Here is a 23,106-nt window from a genome sequence, read left to right on the forward strand (position 1 = left end):
AATTACAAAAGGCACAATGCCGACTTAATTACAAGAAAACTGACTCTTCTTACTGTCTATGTTTTGAACCATTCATGTGACACTAGTTATAGATTGCGATGCTTTACTCCAGGTTTACTGTATCCCTCTGACCTTCTTATTGACGATAAAACACAGAAATTGCTTCGTAATTAAATACAAAGGGCACAATGCCGACTTAAGAACAAGATAACTGACTCTTCTTACTGTCTGTGATTTGAACCATTCCTGTGACACTAGTTACAGATTCCGATGCTTCACTTCAGGTTTACAGTAACCCTCTGACCTTCTTATTGACGATGAAACACATATATTGCATCGGAATTAAATACAAAAGGCACAATGCCGACTTAAGTACAAGAAAACTGACTCTTCTTACTGTTTATGTTTTGAACCATTCCTGTGACACTAGTTATAGGTTCCGATGCTTCACTTTAGATTTACTGTATCCCACTGACCTTCTTATTGAGGATGAAACACAGAAATTGCTTCGGAATTAAATACAAAAGGCACAATGCCGACGTAAGTACAAGAAAACTGACTCTACTTACAGTCTCTGTTTTGAACCTTTCCTGTGACACTAGTTATAGATTCCGATGCTTCACTTAAGGTTTACTGTATCTCTCTGACCTTCTTATTGACGATGAAACACAGAAATTGCATCGGAATTAAATACAAAAGGCACAATGCCGACCTAAGTACAAGAAAACTGACTATTCTTACAGTCTATGTTTTGAACCAATCCTGTGACACTAGTTATAGATTCCGATGCTTCACTTCAGGTTTAGTGTATCCCTCTGACCTTCTTATTGACGATGAAACACGGAAATTGCATCGGAATAAAATACAAAAGGCACAATGCCGACTTAAGTACAAGAAAACTGACTGTTCTTACTGTCTAGGTTTTGGAACATTCCTGTGACACTAGCTATAGATTCCGATGCTTTACTTCAAGTTTAATGTATCCCTCTTACCTTCTTATTGACTATGAAACACAGAAATTGCATCGGAATTAAATACAAAATGCACAATGCGGACTTAAGTACAAGAAAACTGACTCTTCTTACTGTCTAAGTTTTGAACCATACCTGTGACACTAGTTATAGATTCCGATGCTTCACTTCAGGTTTACTGTATCCCTCTGACCATCTTATTGACGATGAAACACAGAAATTGCATCGGAATTAAATACAAAAGGCACAATGCCGACGTAAGTACAAGCAAACTGACTCTTTTTACAGTCTCTGTTTTGAACCATTCCTGTGACACTAGTTATAGATTCCGATGCTTCACTTAAGGTTTACTGTATCTCTCTGACCTTCTTATTGACGATGAAACACAGAAATTGCATCGGACTTAAATACAAAAGGCACAATGCCGACTTAAGTACAAGAAAACTGACTCTTCTTACTGTCTATGTTTTGAACCATTCCTGTGACACTAGTTATAGATTCCGATGCTTCACTTCAGGTTTACTGTATCCCTCTGACCTTCTTATTGACGATGAAACACAGAAATTGCATCGGAATTAATTACAAAAGGCACAATGCCGACTTAAGTACAAGAAAACTGACTCTTCTTACTCTCTATGTTTGAACCATTCCTGTGACACAAGTTTTCCGATGCTTCACTTCAGGTTTACTGTATCCCTCTGACCTTCTTATTGACGATGAAACACAGAAATTGCATCGGAATTAAATACAAAAGGCACAATGCCGACTTAAGTACAAGAAAACGGACTCTTCTTACTGTCTATGTTTGAACCATTCCTGTGACACTAGTTATGGATTCCGATGCTTCACTTCAGGTTTACTGTATCCCTCTGACCATCTCATTGACGATGAAACACAGAAATTGCATCGGAATTAAATACAAAAGGCACAATGCCGACTTAAGTACAAGAAATCTGACTCTTCGTACTGTCTATGTTTGAACCATTCCTGTGCACTAGTTATAGATTCCGATGCTGCACTTCAGGTTTACTGTATCCCTCTGACCTTCTTATTGACGATGAAACACAGAAATTGCATCGGAATTAAATACAAAAGGCACAATGCCGACATAGGTACAAGAAAACTGACTCTTCTTATTGTCTATGTTTTGAACCATTCCTGTGACGCTAGTTATAGATTCTGCTGCGTCACTTCAGGTTTGCTGTATCCCTCTGACCTTCTTATAGACGATGAAACACAGAAATTGCATCGGAGTTAAATACAAAAGGCAAAATGCCGACTTAAGTACAAGAAAACTGACTCTTCTTACAGTCTATGCTTTGAACCATTCGTGTGACATTAGTTATGGATTCCGATGCTTCACTTGAGGTTTACTGTATCCCTCTGACCTTCTTATTGACGATGAAACACAGAAATTGCTTCAGAATTAAAAACAAAAGGCACAATGCCTACTTAAGTACAAGAAAACTGACCCTTCTTACTGTCTATGTTTTGAACCATTCCTGTGACACTAGTTATAGTTATAGATTCCGATGCTTCACTTCAGGTTTACCGTATCCCTCTGACTTTATTATTGACGATGAAACACAGAAATTGCATCGGAATTAAAAACAAAAGGCACAATGCTGACTTAAGTACAAGAAAACTGACTCTTCTTACTGTCTACGTTTTGAACCATTCCTGTGACACTAGTTATAGTTTCCGATGCTTCACTTCAGGTTCACTGTATCCCTTGGACCTTCTTATTGGCGATAAAACACAGAAATTGCATCGGAATTAAATAGAAAAGGCACAATGCCGACTTAAGTACAAGAAAACTGACTCTTCTTACTGTCTATGTTTTTAACCATTCCTGTGACACTAGTTATAGATTCCGATGCTTCAGTTCAGGTATACTGTATCTCTCTGACCTTCGTATTGACGATGAAACACAGAAATTGCATCGGAATTAAATACAAAAGGCACAATGCCGACTCAAGTACAAGAAGACTGGCTCTTCTTACTGTCTATGTTTTGAAACTTTCCTGTGAGACCGGTTTTAGATTCCGATGCTTCACTTCAGGTTTCCTGTATCCCTTGGACCTTCTTATTGACGATGAAACACAGACATTGCATCGGAATCAAATACAAAAGTCTCAATGCCGAATTAACTACAAGAAAACTGACTCTCCTTACTGTCTATGTTTTGAACCATCCCTGTGACACTAGTTATAGATTACGATGCTTCACTTCAGGTTTACTGCATCTCTCTGACCTTCTTATTGACGATGAAACACAGAAATTGCATCGGAATTAAATGCAAAAGGCACAATTCCGACTTAAGTACAAGAAGACTGACTCTTCCTACTGTCTATGTTTTGAACCATTCCTGTGACACTAGTTACAGAATCCGATGCTTCACTTAATGTTTACTGTATCCCTCTGACCTTCTTATTGACGATGAAACACAGAAATTTTATCGGAATTAAATAGAAAAGGCACAATGCAGACTCAAGTAAAAGAAGACTGCCTCTTCCTACTGTCTATGATTTGAACCATTCCTGTGACACTAGTTATAGATTCCGATGCTTCACATCAGGTTTACTGTATCCCTCTGACCTTCTTATTGACGATGAAATACAGAAATTGCATCGGTATTAAATACATAGGCACAATGCGGACTCAAGTACAAGATGACAGGCTCTTCTTACTGTCTATGTTTTGAACCATTCCTGTGACCCTAGTTATAGATCCCGATGCTTCACTTCAGGTTTACTGTATCCCTCTGACCTTCTTACTGACGATGAAACACAGAAATTGCATCGGAATTAAATAGAAATGCACAATGCCGACTTAAGTACAAGAAAACTGACTCTTCTTACTGTCTATGTTTTCAAGCATTCCCGTGACCATAGTTATAGATTCCGATGATTCACTTCAGGTTTACTGTATCCATCTGACCTTCTTATTGACGATGAAACGCAGAAATTGCATCGGAATTAAATACAAAAGCGCAATGCCGAATTAAGTACAAAGAACTAATCTTCCTACTGTATATGGTTTGAACAATTCCTGTGACACTAGCTGAAGATTCCGATGCTTCACTTCGGGTTTACTTTATCCCACTGACCTTCTTATTGACGATAAAACACAGAAATTGCATCGGCATTAAATACAAAACGCACAATGCCGACTCATGTACAAGATGACTGGCTCTTCTTACTGACTATGTTTGTACCATTCCTGTGACACTAGTTATAGATTCCGATGCTTCACTTCAGGTTTACTGTATCCATCTGACCTTCTTATTGACGATGAAACACAGAAATTGCATCGGAATTAAATAGAAATGCACAATGCCGACTTAAGTACAAGAAAACTGACTCTTCTTACTGTCTATGTTTTCAAGCATTCCCGTGACCATAGTTATAGATTCCGATGATTCACTTCAGGTTTACTGTATCCATCTGACCTTCTTATTGACGATGAAACGCAGAAATTGCATCGGAATTAAATACAAAAGCGAAATGCCGAATTAAGTACAAAGAACTACTCTTCCTACTGTATATGGTTTGAACAATTCCTGTGACACTAGCTGAAGATTCCGATGCTTCACTTCGGGTTTACTTTATCCCTCTGACCTTCTTATTGACGATGAAACACAGAAATTGCATCGGAATTAAATACAAAAGGCACAATGCCGACTTAAGTACAAGAAAACTGACTCTTCTTACTCTCTATGTTTGAACCATTCCTGTGACACAAGTTTTCCGATGCTTCACTTCAGGTTTACTGTATCCCTCTGACCTTCTTATTGACGATGAAACTCAGAAATTGAATCGGAATTAAATACAAAAGGCACAATGCCGACTTAAGTACAAGAAAACGGACTCTTCTTACTGTCTATGTTTGAACCATTCCTGTGACACTAGTTATGGATTCCGATGCTTCACTTTAGGTTTACTGTATCCCTCTGACCATCTTATTGACGATGAAACACAGAAATTGCATCGGAATTAAATACAAAAGGCACAATGCCGACTTAAGTACAAGAAATCTGACTCTTCGTACTGTCTATGTTTGAACCATTCCTGTGACACTAGTTATAGATTCCGATGCTGCACTTCAGGTTTACTGTATCCCTCTGACCTTCTTATTGACGATGAAACACAGAAATTGCATCGGAATTAAATACAAAAGGCACAATGCTGACTTAAGTACAAGAAAACTGACTCTTCTTACTGTCTACGTTTTGAACCATTCCTGTGACACTAGTTATAGTTTCCGATGCTTCACTTCAGGTTCACTGTATCCCTTGGACCTTCTTATTGGCGATAAAACACAGAAATTGCATCGGAATTAAATAGAAAAGGCACAATGCCGACTTAAGTACAAGAAAACTGACTCTTCTTACTGTCTATGTTTTTAACTATTCCTGTGACACTAGTTATAGATTCCGATGCTTCAGTTCAGGTATACTGTATCTCTCTGACCTTCGTATTGACGATGAAACACAGAAATTGCATCGGAATTAAATACAAAAGGCACAATGCCGACTCAAGTACAAGAAGACTGGCTCTTCTTACTGTCTATGTTTTGAAACTTTCCTGTGAGACCGGTTTTAGATTCCGATGCTTCACTTCAGGTTTCCTGTATCCCTTGGACCTTATTATTGACGATGAAACACAGACATTGCATCGGAATTAAATACAAAAGTCTCAATGCCGAATTAACTACAAGAAAACTGACTCTTCTTACTGTCTATGTTTTGAACCATCCCTGTGACACTAGTTATAGATTACGATGCTTCACTTCAGGTTTACTGTATCTCTCTGACCTTCTTATTGACGATGAAACACAGACATTGCATCGGAATTAAATGCAAAAGGCACAATTCCGACTTAAGTACAAGAAGACTGACTCTTCCTACTGTCTATGTTTTGAACCATTCCTGTGACACTAGTTACAGAATCCGATGCTTCACTTAATGTTTACTGTATCCCTCTGACCTTCTTATTGACGATGAAACACAGAAATCTTATCGGAATTAAATAGAAAAGGCACAATGCAGACTCAAGTAAAAGAAGACTGCCTCTTCCTACTGTCTATGATTTGAACCATTCCTGTGACACTAGTTATAGATTCCGATGCTTCACATCAGGTTTACTGTATCCCTCTGACCTTCTTATTGACGATGAAACACAGAAATTGCATCGGTATTAAATACATAGGCACAATGCGGACTCAAGTACAAGATGACAGGCTCTTCTTACTGTCTATGTTTTGAACCATTCCTGTGACCCTAGTTATAGATTCCGATGCTTCACTTCAGGTTTACTGTATCCCTCTGACCTTCTTATTGACGATGAAACACAGAAATTGCATCGGAATTAAATAGAAATGCACAATGCCGACTTAAGTACAAGAAAACTGACTCTTCTTACTGTCTATGTTTTCAAGCATTCCCGTGACCATAGTTATAGATTCCGATGATTCACTTCAGGTTTACTGTATCCATCTGACCTTCTTATTGACGATGAAACGCAGAAATTGCATCGGAATTAAATACAAAAGCGCAATGCCGAATTAAGTACAAAGAACTACTCTTCCTACTGTATATGGTTTGAACAATTCCTGTGACACTAGCTGAAGATTCCGATGCTTCACTTCGGGTTTACTTTATCCCACTGACCTTCTTATTGACGATGAAACACAGAAATTGCATCGGCATTAAATACAAAACGCACAATGCCGACTCATGTACAAGATGACTGGCTCTTCTTACTGACTATGTTTGTACCATTCCTGTGACACTAGTTATAGATTCCGATGCTTCACTTCAGGTTTATTGTATCCCTCAGACCTTCTTATTAACGATGAAACACAGAAATTGCATCGGAATTAAATACATAGGCAAAATTGTGACTCAAGTACAAGAAGACTGGCTCTTCTTACTGCCTATGTTTCGAACCATTCCTGTGACATTAGTTATAGACTCCGATGCTTCACTTCAGGTTGACTGTATCCCTCTGACCTTCTTATTGACGATGAAACACAGAAATTGCATCGGAATTACATTGAAAAGGCACAATGCCGACTTAAGTAGAAGAAAACTGACTCTTCTTATTGTCTATGATTTGAACCTATCCTGTGACGCTAGTTATAGATTCCGATGCTTCACTTCAGATTTACTGTATCCCTCTGACCTTCTTATTGACGATGAGACACAGAAATTGCATCGGAATTAAATACAAAACGCACAATGCCGAATTAAGTACAAGAAAACTGACTCTTCTTACTGTCTATGTTTTGAACCATTCCTGTAACACTAGTTATAGATTCCGATGCATCACTTCAGGTTTAGTGTAACCCTCTGACCTTCTTGTTGACGATGAAACACAGAAATTGCATTGGAATTAAATACAAAATGCACAAGGCCGACTTAAGTACAAGAAGACTGACTCTTCTTACTGAATATGTTTTGAACCATACCTGTGACACTAGTTATAGATTCCGGTGCTTCAGTTCAGGTTTACTGTATCCCTCTGACCTTCTTATTGACGATGTAACACAGAAATTGCATCGGAATAAAAACATAGGCACAATGCCGACTCAAGTACAAGAAGACTGGCTCTTCTTAGTGTCTATGTTTTGAACCATTCCTGTGACACTAGTTATAGATTCCGATGCTTCACTTCAGGTTTACTGTATCCATTGGACCGTCTTATTGACGATGAAACACAGAAATTGCATCGGAATTAAATACAAAAGGCACAATGCCGACTTAAGTACAAGGAGACTGACTCTTCCTACTGTCTATGATTTGAACCATTCCTGTGACACAAGTTATAGATTCCGATGCTTCACTTCAGGTTTACTGTATCCCTCTGGCCTTCTTATTGCCGATGAAACACAGAAATTGCATCGGAATAAAATACAAAAGGCACAATGCCGACTCATGTACAAGAAGACTGACTCCTCCTACTGTCTATGTTTTGAACCATTCCTGTGACACTAGTTATAGAATCCGATGCTTCACTTCGGGTTTACTGTATCCCTTGGACATTCTCATTGACGATGAAACACGGAAATTGCATCGGTGTTATATATAAAAGTCACTTTGCCGACTGAAGTACAAGAAGACTGACTCTTCCTACTGACTATGTTTTGAACATTTCCTGTGCGACCAGTTTTAGATTCTGATGCTTCACCATATGTTTACTGTATCCCTTGGACCTTCTTATTGACGATGAAACACAGAAATTGCATCAGAACTAAATACAAAAGGCACAACGCCGACTTAAGTACAAGAAGACTGACTCTTCTTACTGACTATCTTTTGAACATTTCCTGTGAGACCAGTTTTAGAATCCGATGCTTCACTATATGTTTACTGTATCCCTTGGACCTTCTTATTGACGATTAAACACAGAAATTGCATCGGAATTAAATACAAAAGGCACAATGCCGACTTAAGTACAAGAAGACTGACTCTTCTTACTGACTATATTTTGAACATTTCCTGTGAGACCAGTTTTAGATTCCGAAGCTTCACTATATGTTTACTGTATCCCTTGGACCTTCTTATTGACGATGAAACACAGAAATTGCTTCAGAATTAAATACAAAAGGCACAATGCTGACCTAAGTACAAGAAGACTGACCCTTCCTACTGACTATGATTTCAACATTTCCTCTCAGACCAGTTTTAGATTCAGATGCTTCACCATATGTTTACTGTATCCCTTGGACTTTCTTATTCACGAAGAAACACAGAAATTGCATCAGAATTAAATACAAAAGGCACAACGCCGACTTAAGTACAGGAAGACTGACTTTTCTTACTGACTATCTTTTGAACGTTACCTGTGAGACCAGTTTTAGAATCCGATGCTTCACTATATGTTTACTGTATCCCTTCGACCTTCTTATTGACGATTAAACACAGAAATTGCATCGGAATTATATACAAAAGGCACAATGCCGACTTAAGTACAAGAAGACTGAATCTTCTTACTGACTATATTTTGAACATTTCCTGTGAGACCAGTTTTAGATTCCGAAGCTTCACTGTATGTTTACTGAATCCCTTGGATCTTCTTATTGACGATGAAACACAGAAATTGCATCGGAATTAAATAGAAAAGGCTCAATGCCGACTGAAGTACAAGAAAACTGACTCTTCTTACTGTGTATTTTTTGAACCATTCCTGTGACACTAGTTATAGAATCCGATGCTTCACTTCAGGTATACTGTATCTCTCTGACCTTCTTATTGACGATGAAACACAGAAATTGCATCGGAATTAAATAGAAAAGGCACAATGCCGACTGAAGTACAAGAAAACTGACTCTTCTTACTGTGTATTTTTTGAACCATTCCTGTGACACTAGTTATAGAATCCGATGCTTCACTTCAGGTATACTGTATCTCTCTTACCTTCTTATTGACGATGAAACACAAAAATTGCATCGGACTTAAATACAAAAGGCACAATGCCGACATAAGTACAAGAAATCTGACTCTTCTTACTGTCTATGCTTTGAACCATTCCATTGACACTAGTTATCGATTCCGATGCTTCACTTCTGGTTTACTGAATCGCTCTGACCTTCTTATTGACGAGGAAACACAGAAATTGCATCGGAATTAAATACAAAATACACAATGCCGAATTAAGTACAAGAAAACTGACTCTTCTTCCTGTCTATGATTTGAACCTTTCCTGTGAGACCAGTTTTAGAATCCGATGCTTCACTTCAGGTTTACTGTATCCCTTGGACCATCTTATTGACGATGAAACACAGAAATTGCATCGGAATTAAATACAAAAGGCACAATGCCGACTTAAGTACAAGAAGACTGACTCTTCTTACTGACTATGTTATGAACATTTCCTGTGCGACCAGTTTTAGATTCTGATGCTTCACCATATGTTTACTGTATCCCTTGGACCTTCTTATTGACGATGAAACACAGAAATTGCATCAGAACTAAATACAAAAGGCACAACGCCGACTTAAGTACAAGAAGACTGACTCTTCTTACTGACTATCTTTTGAACATTTCCTGTGAAACCAGTTTTACATTCCGATGCTTCACTATATGTTTACTGTATCCCTTGGACCTTCTTATTGACGAATAAACACAGAAATTGCATCGGAATTAAATACAAAAGGAACAATGCCGACTTAAGTACAAGAAGACTGACTCTTCTTACTGACTATATTTTGAACATTTCCTGTGAGACCAGTTTTACATTCCGAAGCTTCACTATATGTTTACTGTATCCCTTGGACCTTCTTATTGACGATGAAACACAGAAATTGCATCAGAATTAAATACAAAAGGCACAATGCTGACCTAAGTACAAGAAGACTGACCCTTCCTTCTGACTATGATTTCAACATTTCCTGTGAGACCAGTTTTAGATTCCGATGCTTCACTATATGTTTACTGTATCCCTTGGTCCTTCGTATTGACGATGAAACACAGAAATTGCATCGGAATTAAATAGAAAAGGAACAATGCCGAATTAAGTACAAGAAAACAGACTTTTCTTACTGTGTATGATTTGAACCATTCCTGTGAGACTAGTTATAGATTCCGTTGCTTCACTACAGGTATACTGTATCTCTCTGAACTTCTTATTGACGATGAAACACAGATATTGCATCGGAATCAAATACAAAAGGCGCAATGCCGACTCCAATACCAGAAGACTGGCTTTTCTTACTGTCTATGTTTTGAAACTATCCTGTGAGACCGGTTATAGATTCCGATGGTTCACTTCAGGTTTACTGTATCCCTTGGATCTTCTTATTGACGACGAAACACAGAAATGGCATCGGAATGAAATAGAAATGGCACAATGCCGACTTAAGTACAAGAAAACTGACTCTTCTTACTGTCTACGTTTTGAACCATTCCTGTGACACTAGTTTCACATTCCGATGCTTCACTTCAGGTTTACTGTATCCCTCTGACCTTCTTATTGACGACGAAACACAGAAATTGCCGCGGAATTAAATTCAAAAGCCAAAATGCCGACTTAAGTACCAGAAAACTGACTCTTCTTACTGTCTTTGTTTTGAACCATTCCTGTGACACTAGTTATAGATTTCGATGCTTCACTTCAGGTTTACTGTATCCCTCTGACCTTCTTATTGACGATGAAACATAGAAATTGCATCGGAATTAAATACAAAAGGCACAATGCCGACTTAAGTACAAGATATCTGACTCTTCTTACTGTCTATGTTTTGAACCATTCCTGTGACACTAGTTATCGATTCCTATGCTTCACTTCAGGTTTACTGTATCGCTGTGACCTTCTTATTGACGATGAAACACAGAAATTGCATCGGAATTAAATACAAAATGCACAATGCCGAATGAAGTACAAGAAAACTGATTCTTCTTACTGTCTATGTTTTGAACCATTCCTGTGACACTAGTTACAGATTCCGATGCTTCACTTCAGGTTTACTGTATCCCTCTGACCTTCTTATTGACAATGAAACACAGAAATTGCATCGGAATTAAATAGAAAAGGCACAATGCCGACTTAAGTACAAGAAAACTGACTCTTCTTACTGTGTATGTTATGAACCATTCCTGTGACACTAGTTATAGATTCCGATGCTTCACCTCAGGTTTACTGAATCGCTGTGACCTTCTTATTGACGATAAACACAGAAAATGCACCGGAATTAAATACAAAATGCACAATGCCGAATTAAGAACAAGAAAACTGACTCTTCTTACTGTCTAAGATTTGAACCATTCCTGTGACACTAGTTACAGATTCCGATGCTTGACTTCAGGTTTACTGTATTCCTTGGATCTTCTTATTGACGACGAAACACAGAAATTGAATCAGAATTAAATAGAAAAGGCACAATGCTGACTTAAGTACAAGAAAACTAACACTTCTTACTGTGTATGTTTTGAACCTTTGCTGTGAGACCACTTTTGGATTCCGATGCTTCACTTCAGGTTTACTATACCCCTAGGATCTTCTTATTGACGATGAAACACAGAAATTGCATCGGAATTAAATACAAAAGGCACAATGCCGATTTAAGTACAAGAAGACTGACTCTTCTTACTGACATTGATTTGAACATTTCCTGTGAGACCAGTTTTACATTCTGATGCTTCACTATATGTTTACTGTATCCCTTGGACCTTCGTATTGACGATTAAACACATACATTGCATCAGAATTAAATACAAAAGGCACAATGCTGACTTAAGTACAAGAAGACTGACCCACCCTACTGACTATGATTTCAACATTTCCTGTGAGACCAGTTTTAGATTCCGATGCTTCACTATATGTTTACTGTATCCCTTGGACCTTCCTATTGACGATGAATCACAGAAATTGCATCGGAATTAAATAGAAAAGGCACAATGCCGACTTAAGTACAAGAAAACTGACTCTTCTTACTGTGTATGTTTTGAACCATTCCTGTGACACTAGTTATAGATTCCGATGCTTCACTTCAGGTATACTGTATCACTCTGACCTTCTTATTGACGATGAAACACAGAAATTGCATCGGAATCAAATACAAAAGGCACAATGCCGACTCAAGCACAAGAAAACTGGCTTTTCTTACTGTCTATGTTTTGAAACTATCCTGTGAGACCGGTTTTAGATTCCGATGCTTCACTTCAGGTGTACTGTATCCCTTGGATCTTCTTATTGACGACGAAACACAGATATTGCATCGGAATTAAATGGAAAAGGCACAATGCCGACTTAAGTACAAGAAAACTGACTCTTATTACTGTGTATGTTTTGAACCATTCCTGTGACACTAGTTATCGATTCCGATGCTTCACTTCAGGTTTACTGTATCGCTGTTACCTTCTTATTGACGATGAAACACAGGAATTGCATCGGAATTGAATACAAAATGCACAATGCCGAATTAAGTACAAGAAAACTGATTCTTCTCACTGTCTATGTTTTGAACCATTCCGGCGACACTAGTTACTGATTGCGAAGCTTCACTTCAGGTTTACTGTATCCCTCTGACCTTCTTATTGACGTATAAACACAGAAATTGCATCGGCATTAAATACAAAAGGCACAATGCCGACTCAAGTACAAGAAAACTGACTCTTCTTACTGGCTACGTTTTGAACCATTTCTGTGACACTAGTTTCACATTCCGATGCTTCACTTCAGGTTTACTGTATCCCTCTGACCTTCTTGTTGACGATGAAACACAGAAATTGCATCGGAATTAAATACAAAAGGCACAATGCCGACTTAAGTACAAGAAGACTGACTCTTCTTACTGACTATATTTTGAAGATTTCCTGTGAGACCAGTTTTAGATTCCGAAGCTTCACTATATGTTTACTGTATCCCTTGGATCTTCTTATTGACGACGAAACACAAAAATGGCATCGGAATGAAATAGAAATGGCACAATGCCGACTTAAGTACAAGAAAACTGACTCTTCTTAATGTCTACGTTTTGAACCATTCCTGTGACACTAGTTTCACATTCCGATGCTTCACTTCAGGTTTACTGTATCCCTCTGACCTTCTTATTGACGACGAAACACAGAAATTGCCGCGGAATTAAATACAAAAGCCAAAATGCCGACTTAAGTACAAGAAAACTGACTCTTCTTACTGTCTTTGTTTTGAACCATTCCTGTGACACTAGTTACAGATTCCGATGCTTGACTTCAGGTTTACTGTATCCCTTGGATCTTCTTATTGACGACGAAACACAGATATTGCATCGGAATTAAATGGAAAAGGCACAATGCCGACTTAAGTACAAGAAAACTGACTCTTATTACTGTCTATGTTTTGAACCATTCCAGTGAAACTAGTTACACATTCCGATGCTTCACTTCAGGTTTACTGTATCCCTCTGACCTTCTTATTGACGTATTAACACAGAAATTGCATCGGCATTATATACAAAAGGCACAATGCCGACTCAAGTACAAGAAGACTGGTTCTTCTTACTGTCTATGTTTGAACCATTCCTGAGACACTAGTTATATATTCCGATGCTTCACTTCAGGTTTACTGTATCCCTGTGACCTTCTTATTGACGATGAAACAGAGAAATTGCATCGGAATGAAATAGAAAAGGCACAATGCGGACTTAACTACAAGAAAACTGACACTTCTTGCTGTGTATGCTTTGAACCATTCCTGTGACACTAGTTTAAGATTCCGATGCTTCACTTCAGGTATACTGTATCTCTCTGACCTTCTTGTTGACGATGAAACACAGAAATTGCATCGGAATTAAATACAAAAGGCACAATGCCGACTTAAGTACAAGAAGACTGACTCTTCTTACTGACTATATTTTGAAGATTTCCTGTGAGACCAGTTTTAGATTCCGAAGCTTCACTATATATTTACTGTATCCCTTGGATCTTCTTATTGACGACGAAACACAGAAATGGCATCGAAATGAAATAGAAATGGCACAATGCCGACTTAAGTACAAGAAAACTGACTCTTCTTACTGTCTACGTTTTGAACCATTCCTGTGACACTAGTTTCACATTCCGATGCTTCACTTCAGGTTTACTGTATCCCTCTGACCTTCTTATTGACGACGAAACACAGAAATTGCCGCGGAATTAAATACAAAAGCCAAAATGCCGACTTAAGTACAAGAAAACTGACTCTTCTTACTGTCCTTGTTTTGAACCATTCCTGTGACGCTAGTTATAGATTTCGATGCTTCACTTCAGGTTTACTGTATCCCTCTGACCTTCTTATTGACGATGAAACACAGAAATTGCATCGGAATTAAATAGAAAAGGCACAATGCCGACTTAAGTACAAGAAAAGTGACTCTTCTTACTGTGTATGTTATGAACCATTCCTGCGACTCTAGTTATAGATTCCGATGCTTCACCTCAGGTTTACTGAATCGCTGTGACCTTCTTATTGACGATGAAACACAGAAATTGCACCGGAATCAAATACAAAATGCACAATGCCGAATTAAGTACAAGAAAACTGACTCTTCTCACTGTCTAAGATTTTAACCATTCCTGTGACACTAGTTACAGATTCCGATGCTTGACTTAAGGTTTACTGTATCCCTTGGATCTTCTTATTGACGACGAAACACTGAAATTGAATCAGAATTAAATAGAAAAGGCACAATGCTGACTTAAGTACAAGAAAACTAACTCTTCTTACTGTGTATGTTTTGAACCTTTCCTGTGAGACCACTTTTAGATTCCGATGCTTCACTTCAGGTTTACTATATCCCTAGGATCTTCTTATTGACGATGAAACACAGAAATTGCATCGGAATTAAATACAAAAGGCACCATGCCGACTTAAGTACAAGAAGACTGACTCTTCTTACTGACAATGATTTGAACATTTCCTGTGAGACCAGTTTTACATTCTGATGCTTCACTATATGTTTACTGTATCCCTTGGACCTTCGTATTGACGATTAAACACAGAAATTGCATCAGAATTAAATACAAAAGGCACAATGCTGACTTAAGTACAAGAAGACTGACCCACCCTACTGACTATGATTTCAACATTTCCTGTGAGACCAGTTTTAGATTCCGATGCTTCACTATATGTTTACTGTATCCCTTGGACCTTCTTATTGACGATGAATCACAGAAATTGCATCGGAATTTAATAGAAAAGGCACAATGCCGACTTAAGTACAAGAAAACAGACTCTTCTTACTGTGTATGCTTTGAACCATTCCTGTGACACTAGTTATAGATTCCGATGCTTCACTTCAGGTATACTGTATCTCTCTGACCTTCTTATTGACGATGAAACACAGAAATTGCATCGGAATCAAATACAAAAGGCACAATGCCGACTCAAGCACAAGAAGACTGGCTTTTCTTACTGTCTATGTTTTGAAACTATCCTGTGACACCGGTTTTAGATTCCGATGCTTCACTTCAGGTTTACTGTATCCCTTGGATCTTCTTATTGACGACGAAACACAGAAATTGCATCGGAATTAAATGGAAAAGGCACAATGCCGACTTAAGTACAAGAAAACTGACTCCTATTACAGTCTATGTTTTGAACCATTCCAGTGAAACTAGTTACACATTCCGATGCTTCACTTCAGGTTTACTGTATCCCTCTGACCTTCTTATTGACGATGAAACACAGAAATTGCATCGGAATTAAATACAGAAGGCACAATGCCGACTTAAGTACAAGAAATCTGACTCTTCTTACTGTGTATGTTTTGAACCATTCCTGTGACACTAGTTATCGATTCCGATGCTTCACTTCAGGTTTACTGTATCGCTGTTACCTTCTTATTGACGATGAAACACAGAGATTGCTTCGGAATTAAATACAAAATGCACAATGCCGAATTAAGTACAAGAAAACTGATTCTTCTCACTGTCTATGTTTTGAACCATTCCTGCGACACTAGTTACAGATTCCGAAGCTTCACTTCAGGTTTACTGTATCCCTCTGACCTTCTTATTGACGTATAAACACAGAAATTGCATCGGCATTAAATACAAAAGGCACAATGCCGACTCAAGTACAAGAAGACTGGCTCTTCTTACTGTCTATGTTTGAACCATTCCTGTGACACTAGTTATATATTCCGATGCTTCACTTCAGGTTTACTGTATCCCTGTGACCTTCTTATTGACGATGAAACAGAGAATTTGCATCGGAATGAAATAGAAAACTCACAATGCGGACTTAACTACAAGAAAACTGACACTTCTTGCTGTGTATGCTTTGAACCATTCCTGTGACTCTAGTTATAGATTCCGATGCTTCACTTCAGGTATACTGTATCTCTCTGACCTTCTTGTTGACGATGAAACACAGAAATTGCATCGGAATTAAATACAAAAGGCACAATGCCGACTTAAGTACAAGAAGACTGACTCTTCTTACTGACTATATTTTGAAGATTTCCTGTGAGACCAGTTTTAGATTCCGAAGCTTCAGTATATGTTTACTGTATCCCTTGGATCTTCTTATTGACGACGAAACACAGAAATGGCATCGGAATGAAATAGAAATGGCACAATGCCGACTTAAGTACAAGAAAACTGACTCATCTTACTGTCTACGTTTTGACCCATTCCTGTGACACTAGTTTCACATTCCGATGCTTCACTTCAGGTTTACTGTATCCCTCTGACCTTCTTATTGACGACGAAACACAGAAATTGCCGCGGAATTAAATACAAAAGCCAAAATGCCGATTTAAGTACAAGAAAACTGACTCTTCTTACTGTCTTTGTTTTGAACCATTCCTGTGACGCTAGTTATAGATTTCGATGCTTCACTTCAGGTTTACTGTATCCCTCTGACCTTCTTATTGACGATGAAACATAGAAATTGCATCGGAATTAAATACAAAAGGCACAATGCCGACTTAAGTACAAGATATCTGACTCTTCTTACTGTCTATGTTTTGAACCATTCCTGTGACACTAGTTATCGATTCCTATGCTTCACTTCAGGTTTACTGTATCGCTGTGACCTTCTTGTTGACGATGAAACACAGAAATTGCATCGGAATTAAATACAAAATGCACAATGCCGAATTAAGTACAAGAAAACTGATTCTTCTTACTGTCTATGTTTTGAACCATTCCTGTGACACTAGTTACAGATTCCGATGCTTCACTTCAGGTTTACTGTATCCCTCTGACCTTCTTATTGACGATGAAACTCAGAAATTGCATCGGAATTAAATAGAAAAGGCACAATGCCGACTTAAGTACAAGAAAAGTGACTCTTCTTACTGTGTATGTTATGAACCATTCCTGCGACTCTAGTTATAGATTCCGATGCTTCACCTCAGGTTTACTGAATCGCTGTGACCTTCTTATTGACGATGAAACACAGAAATTGCACCGGAATCAAATACAAAATGCACAATGCCGAATTAAGTACAAGAAAACTGACTCTTCTTACTGTCTAAGATTTTAACCTTTCCTGTGACACTAGTTACAGATTCCGATGCTTGACTTAAGGTTTACTGTATCCCTTGGATCTTCTTATTGACGACGAAACACTGAAATTGAATCAGAATTAAATAGAAAAGGCACAATGCTGACTTAAGTACAAGAAAACTAACTCTTCTTACTGTGTATGTTTTGAACCTTTCCTGTGAGACCACTTTTAGATTCCGATGCTTCACTTCAGGTTTACTATATCCCTAGGATCTTCTTATTGACGATGAAACACAGAAATTGCATCGGAATTAAATACAAAAGGCACCATGCCGACTTAAGTACAAGAAGACTGACTCTTCTTACTGACAATGATTTGAACATTTCCTGTGAGACCAGTTTTACATTCCGATGCTTCACTATATGTTTACTGTATCCCTTGGACCTTCGTATTGACGATTAAACACAGAAATTGCATCAGAATTAAATACAAAAGGCACAATGCTGACTTAAGTACAAGAAGACTGACCCACCCTACTGACTATGATTTCAACATTTCCTGTGAGACCAGTTTTAGATTCCGATGCTTCACTATATGTTTACTGTATCCCTTGGACCTTCTTATTGACGATGAATCACAGAAATTGCATCGGAATTTAATAGAAAAGGCACAATGCCGACTTAAGTACAAGAAAACAGACTCTTCTTACTGTGTATGCTTTGAACCATTCCTGTGACACTAGTTATAGATTCCGATGCTTCACTTCAGGTATACTGTATCTCTCTGACCTTCTTATTGACGATGAAACACAGAAATTGCATCGGAATCAAATACAAAAGGCACAATGCCGACTCAAGCACAAGAAGACTGGCTTTTCTTACTGTCTATGTTTTGAAACTATCCTGTGACACCGGTTTTAGATTCCGATGCTTCACTTCAGGTTTACTGTATCCCTTGGATCTTCTTATTGACGACGAAACACAGATATTGCATCGGAATTAAATGGAAAAGGCACAATGCCGACTTAAGTACAAGAAAACTGACTCCTATTACAGTCTATGTTTTGAACCATTCCAGTGAAACTAGTTACACATTCCGATGCTTCACTTCAGGTTTACTGTATCCCTCTGACCTTCTTATTGACGATGAAACACAGAAATTGCATCGGAATTAAATACAGAAGGCACAGTGCCGACTTAAGTACAAGAAATCTGACTCTTCTTACTGTGTATGTCTTGAACCATTCCTGTGACACTAGTTATCGATTCCGATGCTTCACTTCAGGTTTACTGTATCGCTGTTACCTTCGTATTGACGATGAAACACAGAAATTGCTTCGGAATTAAATACAAAATGCACAATGCCGAATTAAGTACAAGAAAACTGATTCTTCTCACTGTCTATGTTTTGAACCATTCCTGCGACACTAGTTACAGATTCCGAAGCTTCACCTCAGGTTTACTGTATCCCTCTGACCTTCTTATTGACGTATTAACACAGAAATTGCATCGGCATTAAATACAAAAGGCACAATGCCGACTCAAGTACAAGAAGACTGGCTCTTCTTACTGTCTATGTTTGAACCATTCCTGTGACACTAGTTATATATTCCGATGCTTCACTTCAGGTTTACTGTATCCCTGTGACCTTCTTATTGACGATGAAACAGAGAATTTGCATCGGAATGAAATAGAAAAGGCACAATGCGGACTTAACTACAAGAAAACTGACACTTCTTGCTGTGTATGCTTTGAACCATTCCTGTGACTCTAGTTATAGATTCCGATGCTTCACTTCAGGTATACTGTATCCCTCTGACCTTCTTATTGACGGCGAAACACAGAAATTGCCGCGGAATTAAATACAAAAGCCAAAATGACGACTTAAGTACAAGAATACTGACTCTTCTTACTGTTTTTGTTTTGAACCATTCCTGTGACACTAGTTATAGATTTCGATGCTTCACTTCAGGTTTACTGTATCCCTCTGACCTTCTTATTGACGATGAAACATAGAAATTGCATCGGAATTAAATACAAAAGGCACAATGCCGACTTAAGTACAAGATATCTGACTCTTCTTACTGTCTATGTTTTGAACCATTCCTGTGACACTAGTTATCGATTCCTATGCTTCACTTCAGGTTTACTGTATCGCTGTGACCTTCTTGTTGACGATGAAACACAGAAATTGCATCGGAATTAAATACAAAATGCACAATGCCGAATTAAGTACAAGAAAACTGATTCTTCTTACTGTCTATGTTTTGAACCATTCCTGTGACACTAGTTACAGATTCCGATGCTTCACTTCAGGTTTACTGTATCCCTCTGACCTTCTAATTAACGATGAAACACAGAAATTGCATTGGAATTAAATAGAAAAGGCACAATGCCGACTTAAGCACAAGAAAAGTGACTCTTCTTACTGTGTATGTTATGAACCATTCCTGTGACTCTAGTTATAGATTCCGATGCTTCACCTCAGGTTTACTGAATCGCTGTGACCTTCTTATTGACGATGAAACACAGAAATTGCACCGGAATTAAATACAAAATGCACAATGCCGAATTAAGTACAAGAAAACTGACTCTTCTTACTGTCTAAGATTTTAACCATTCCTGTGACACTAGTTACAGATTCCGATGCTTGACTTCAGGTTTACTGTATCCCTTGGATCTTCTTATTGACGACGAAACACAGAAATTGAATCAGAATTAAATAGAAAAGGCACAATGCTGACTTAAGTACAAGAAAACTAACTCTTCTTACTGTGTATGTTTTGAACCTTTCCTGTGAGACCACTTTTAGATTCCGATGCTTCACTTCAGGTTTACTATATCCCTAGGATCTTCTTATTGACGATGAAACACAGAAATTGCATCGGAATTAAATACAAAAGGCACAATGCCGACTTAAGTACAAGAAGACTGACTCTTCTTACTGACAATGATTTGAACATTTCCTGTGAGACCAGTTTTACATTCTGATGCTTCACTATATGTTTACTGTATCCCTTGGACCTTCGTATTGACGATTAAACACAGAAATTGCATCAGAATTAAATACAAAAGGCACAATGCTGACTTAAGTACAAGAAGACTGACCCACCCTACTGACTATGATTTCAACATTTCCTGTGAGACCAGTTTTAGATTCCGATGCTTCACTATATGTTTACTGTATCCCTTGGACCTTCGTATTGACGATTAAACACAGAAATTGCATCAGAATTAAATACAAAAGGCACAATGCTGACTTAAGTACAAGAACACTGACCCACCCTACTGACTATGATTTCAACATTTCCTGTGAGACCAGTTTTAGATTCCGATGCTTCACTGTATGTTTACTGTATCCCTTGGACCTTCTTATTGACGATGAATCACAGAAATTGCATCGGAATTAAATAGAAAAGGCACAATGCCGACTTAAGTACAAGAAAACAGACTCTTCTTACTGTGTATGCTTTGAACCATTCCTGTGACACTAGTTATAGATTCCGATGCTTCACTTCAGGTATACTGTATCTCTCCGACCTTCTTATTGACGATGAAACAAAGAAATTGCATCGGAATCAAATACAAAAGGCACAATGCGGACTCAAGCACAAGAAGACTGGCTTTTCTTACTGTCTATGTTTTGAAACTATCCTGTGAGACCGGTTTTAGATTCCGATGCTTCACTTCAGGTTTACTGTATCCCTTGGATCTTCTTATTGACGACGAAACACAGATATTGCATCGGAATTAAATGGAAAAGGCACAATGCCGACTTAAGTACAACAAAACTGACTCTTATTACTGTCTGTGTTTTGAACCATTCCAGTGACACTTGTTACACATTCCGATGCTTCACTTCAGGTTTACTGTATCCCTCTGACCTTCTTATTGCCGATGAAACACAGAAATTGCATCGGAATTAAATACAGAAGGCACAATGCCGACTGAAGTACAAGATATCTGACTCTTCTTACTGTGTATGTTTTGAACCATTCCTGTGACACTAGTTATCGATTCCGATGCTTCACTTCAGGTTTACTGTATCGCTGTTACCTTCTTATTGACGATGAAACACAGAAAGTGCATCGGAATTAAATACAAAATGCACAATGCCGAATTAAGTACAAGAAAACTGATTCTTCTCACTGTCTATGTTTTGAACCATTCCTGTGACACTAGTTACAGATTCCGAAGCTTCACTTCAGGTTTACTGTATCCCTCTGACCTTCTTATTGACGAAGAAACACAGAAATTGCATCGGAATTAAATACAAAAGGCACAATGCCGACTGAAGTACATGAAAACTGAATCTTGTTACTATCCATGTTTTGAACCATTCCTGTGACACTAGTTATAGATTCCGATGCTTCACTTCAGGTTTATTGTATCCCTCTGACCTTCGTATTGACGATGAAACACAGAAATTGCATCGGAATTAAATACAAAAGCCACATTGCCGAAACAAGTACAGGAAGACTGGCTCTTCCTACTGTCTATGTTATGAACCATTCCTGTGAGACCAGTTTTAGATTCCGATGCTTCACTATATGTTTACTGTATCCCTTGGACCTTCTTATTGACGTATAAACACAGAAATTGCATCGGCATTAAATACAAAAGGCACAATGCCGACTCAAGTACAATAAGACTGGCTCTTCTTACTGTCTATGTTTGAACCATTCCTGTGACACTAGTTATATATTCCGATGCTTCACTTCAGGTTTACTGTATCCCTGTGACCTTCTTATTGACGATGAAACAGAGAAATTGCATCGGAATGAAATAGAAAAGGCACAATGCGGACTTAACTACAAGAAAACGGACACTTCTTGCTGTGTATGCTTTGAACCATTCCTGTGACACTAGTTATAGATTCCGATTCTTCACTTCAGGTATACTGTATCTCTCTGACCTTCTTGTTGACGATGAAACACAGAAATTGCATCGGAATTAAATACAAAAGGCACAATGCCGACTCAAGTACAAGAAGACTGGCTTTTCTTACTGTCTATGTTTTGAAACTCTCCTGTGAGACCGGTTTTAGATTCCGATGCTTCACTTCAGGTTTACTGTATCCCTTTGATCTTCTTATTGACGACGAAACACAGAAATTGCATCGGAATTAAATAGAAAAGTCACAATGCCGACTTAAGTACAAGAAAACTGACTCTTCTTACTGTCTATGTTTTGAACCATTCCTGTGACACTAGTTACACA

Source organism: Schistocerca serialis, unplaced genomic scaffold, assembly GCF_023864345.2.
Source record: "Schistocerca serialis cubense isolate TAMUIC-IGC-003099 unplaced genomic scaffold, iqSchSeri2.2 HiC_scaffold_1417, whole genome shotgun sequence".
Taxonomy (NCBI): domain Eukaryota; kingdom Metazoa; phylum Arthropoda; class Insecta; order Orthoptera; family Acrididae; genus Schistocerca; species Schistocerca serialis.